Source organism: Eriocheir sinensis, chromosome 51, assembly GCF_024679095.1.
Source record: "Eriocheir sinensis breed Jianghai 21 chromosome 51, ASM2467909v1, whole genome shotgun sequence".
NCBI classification, from domain to species: domain Eukaryota; kingdom Metazoa; phylum Arthropoda; class Malacostraca; order Decapoda; family Varunidae; genus Eriocheir; species Eriocheir sinensis.
Window position 1 is genome coordinate 6,286,991 of NC_066559.1, and position 4,331 is coordinate 6,291,321.

At 39.8% G+C, this 4,331-nt stretch overlaps 1 non-coding gene across 1 annotated transcript; it reads left to right on the top strand.

The window, feature by feature from the left end:
* The first annotated feature begins 1,414 nt into the window (after positions 1–1,414).
* Positions 1,415–1,487, top strand: Trnak-uuu (transfer RNA lysine (anticodon UUU)). Its single transcript has one exon. It is a non-coding gene; the product is annotated as a tRNA-Lys (tRNA).
* Positions 1,488–4,331: the final 2,844 nt, after the last annotated feature.

The following is a 4,331-nucleotide window of genomic DNA, read 5'->3' on the forward strand; positions in this document are numbered from 1 at the left end:
CTTTCCCCTCCTTACCCTGCTTCTCCTTCCTCTCCCATCCCCCTTCTGACTTATATTATTTACATTACCATTTTTAATATTTCTCGTACCTCCTCTATTTCCTGCCTTGCGTCATTGCTCAAGAATAAGACAATCGAAGGATTCAATAGAACATAGATTAATTTTCTTCTGCATTGTCGTCTGGTGCAAGTGAAATCTCTATTGTTGTTATTATTATTATTATTATTATTATTATTATTATTATTATTATTATTATTATTATTATTATTATTATTATTATTATTATTATTATTATTATTATTATTATCAAAATTATTATTATAACCGTAACAGACGGCCATCATAATATATTGTTTGATCCGCAAATAAACATAGCCCCCCCCCCCACACACACACACACAAACATTAAAATATGATAAAATTGTTTAAAAATAAATAACGGAACAGTTAGAATTTGATCTAGATTTTTGTGTAGTGTGTGTGTGTGTGTGTCAGAGAGAGAGAGAGAGAGAGAGAGAGAGAGAGAGAGAGAGAGAGAGAGAGAGAGAGAGAGAGAGAGAACTTCCCTTAATTTCAAGAGTTTAGGTTCCAAGGTCATGAAAATATTTGTTTGCAACCTAATTTCTTGTCGCAATCCGTGAAATACTCCCAGTCGCACGAGATTGAAGCCACTTTGGGTGTGTTGTAGAATCATGACGCAATAACTCAGTTTATCATTATCATTGGAAATTATATTGTTTCTCGTCTGTCGTCATCGTCATCATCATGCAAGGGAAAGAGGATGCTCAGTAGTCTCGTCATCAGTCGCTCCAATGCAAAGGAAAACAAACACTGAATCGATCATTCCATAAAACAGTAAATAGAAATTAACATGAATAATTAAAGTAAGGGAAATAATGTAAAATGTAGCTATATGGTGGTAGTGCAATGGCGGTGGTGGTGCTGGGGTGTTATTAATCCTGCTTCGAGGTGGATTGGTGGTGGTGGTGGTGGAGTGGCAGGGAGAGGTAGGGGAGGAGGACTAGGAGTGCGACACGTGCAGCCAAACAAAGCAGTCTCCCCTCCAGTCTTCCTGCACACTTGCCGCGTTGCTGGGAGGGAGAGAGTGAGGAGCCACCGGAGAGGGGAGTGGAGGCGAGGGGAGAAACCGCGCCTTAACATTTAACGATTTTTCCCTCTCACAATCTCTCGCTTTCTCCTGTCTGATATCATGCAATCATCTCTCGCTCTCTATTCTTAGCAGGTGAGGGAAAATTCTCTCGTGAGGGATTAAGTCCTTTCCTCTCGTTATGATGGACAGCGGTCAGTCACCACCTGCCCCAGCCTCCGGTACTAACCCGCTGATGCCACGACTTTGCTCCCAGGCTGGTGATGAAAGCAGTTTTTATACCACCATGTAGAGTCGGTAACTCAAGCCCGGATAGCTCAGTCGGTAGAGCATTAGGCTTTTAACCTAAGGGTCCAGGGTTCGAGTCCCTGTTCGGGCGGTAGTTTTTTGTAATGTATATATTGATGTCAGATGCTCCATTACGGCACTGATTATCCCCGGTAATGCTAATGACGGCGGTATCGTTGCCAGTTATGCAGCAATGACGTTAAAAAGATAGGTCTTCGTCCCGCTAGTGTATTGACACGCTGCGGAAGGCCAACTATCTCCAGCACTTGCGCAATTCCGTAGCCTTCCAGAAATAGATGCTGAGTTTCAAGGATTCATAGAAAAAATATCATTTTCATTATTATTATTATTATTATTATTATTATTATTATTATTATTATTATTATTATTATTATTATTATTGTTACTATTATTACTATTATTAATATGTCAACCAATTCTACGCTGTCTTATCGTTACTCATGATTGTGTTCGTACTGCGTCAACGAAGTAATCATGATGAAAAATTTTCTTCGTCACCGGAACAACGAAAGGTGTAGCGTGCAGAACAGGAGCAATGAAAGCAGGTGTGTGTGTGTGTGTGTGTGTGTGTGTGTGTGTGTGTGTGTGTGTGTGTGTGTGTGTGCAATGAAAGTTTTTTTTTTTTTTTCAGCACATGTAGCTAATTACGAAGTTTAAGACAAGACATCGAAATCATGAGGTAATGAATGATTGACGATATGCCATCAAATGTATGTTTCATCTTAGGAGGGCGGGTTTTTCGGTGGCTGCGTCCTGTTTAGTGTGAAGAAGCGCGAGTAAGAAAACGTTAAAGTGAAAATTATCATCCTTGCGCTATCAATGTGGTGTAATGCTTCATCCTCTGACACTAAGTACGCTGACAATGACGCTTATAATAAAACTAGATTGGCGAGTCCGTTTTGGTGTTGTCTTCCGCGGGTCCTTTGCTCTGCTCTGCCACACAGGCACAACACCTATTTTTCCCTCTCATACGTTACCTATAGCTAACACATGAGAGGAAGAGAGAGGTGTTGGAGGGGAGGAAAGAACCCGCGGGAGCCAACGCCACAACGGACTCGCCAATTTGGTTTCACTGAAGTATGTGACGAGTCGACGCGCTATATGGTAGTCGCTTTCAAACTTGTAGAGAAAAGGAGAAAGAATAGATTATGAAGGCCGAATATGAACTTATCAAACCATTCAGTTCCTGTTCTTCCCCCACTATAGGACACCACTGGGTATATGCGCCGCGGTTATACCCAAAATCTCTCCTGTTATAGCGTCCCACAGAGAGCATATCACCCGTCCTGTTGGGCCGTAAGTGTACTGTAGTGGGTCTCTTTACCCACTACTGCCTCCTTGTTTGTCTGCAGCATAGGAGAAAATTGCTGTTTCTTGCTTGGTGCTGAGATGTATTCCTCATTAAATAATACGTCACCTACTTGAGAGGGTCTGTGATCGCATCGAGGGCTCCCGTTTTATCCCTTATTAACTCCGCTACCTGTTACTATGGCAGGCGCTGTCAGCTTTTGGTGTGTGGCCGTAAGTACTGCCTCTTGCAACTCTCCATGTAATTTGAAAAAAAAATGTTTCCTTCCCGGCTCTTTATGCTTCTGGGTTTCTGGCGTCTCTTTTAAAACCCATTAGATATTTTAACCCCTTCAATACAAGCAGACAAAACATAACCTCCATGCCATATCCTGGTTTTACAGACTACGTAGAATAGTCCAATGACCATGACGCACATCTCTCTAGGAGGATTCGAGAGGAGATGAAATGACTCATATACTGCGTCATGGTACTGAAGAGGTTAAGGCGACGGTAACCCATTTTACACCTAAAATTTTACCTCACAGTTTCATTCCTGATATCTTGTTCAGTGGGATTATGGGCAATATAAAATGGTGACTTGGCCGGAATTCACGTTTCGCAAGAGAGTTTTAAGCGTTAGTCTTAAAATATTATATCAAAGTACTGTTTGTTGAGTCAGTTCTTGAAAGCTACTTCACGTGTGTGTGTGTGTGTGTGTGTGTGTGTATATATATATATATATATATATATATATATATATATATATATATATATATATATATATATATATATATATATATATATATATATATATATATATATATATATATATATATATATATATATATATATATATATATATATATATATATATATATATATATATATATATATACATATATATATATATATATATATATATATATATATATATATATATATATATATATATATATATATATATCCCAAGAGGTACGAAATTAGGAAACTTCGTAGTGATGATATTTCATGTTCACAGTGGCTCAAATTATTAGTTTCATATTTATATTTATAAATAGTTTGGGGCGTAAGGTTGGACATTTTAAACCCTTCTGAGCCCAGCCACTGACCCGCGGCCTTTTTGTTTCGTGTGCTGGGAGAAACTAAAGTGGGCGTTGCAGTAAAGTCTAACGTTATAAGTAGCATTGCGTTTCCTTCTTTTCCGCAGCAACACTAAATATTTCAAATCAACCGAGAAACGAGATTAGAAGTTTGACAAAGCATGTAAACAAAATAAATTAATGTTATTCGTAACTTTGAATAGCTACAGAATGGCTGCAACAGAATCCCACCTGCAGTGCATTACCAAACCTTCCCGTCGCCGCGTTACGTAGCACCACCTTTACACAAGCGCCTTCCCGTCCTTACATCACGCGGCGAGCATCGAGGCGCATAGTTGTGTATCTTATCACTCCCAGCTACAGAAACGGTGAAGATTCCTGAGGTGACGTCACAAAAACGCCTAGACTTATACAACGTAACGTCAGCGGTTATACAAGAGGAGGAGGGGGAGAGGGAGGGAAAGGGAGGAGCTTGTATACACGGAAGGGCAGATAGTGGGGAGGTGGGGTAGGCGAGGAAAGAG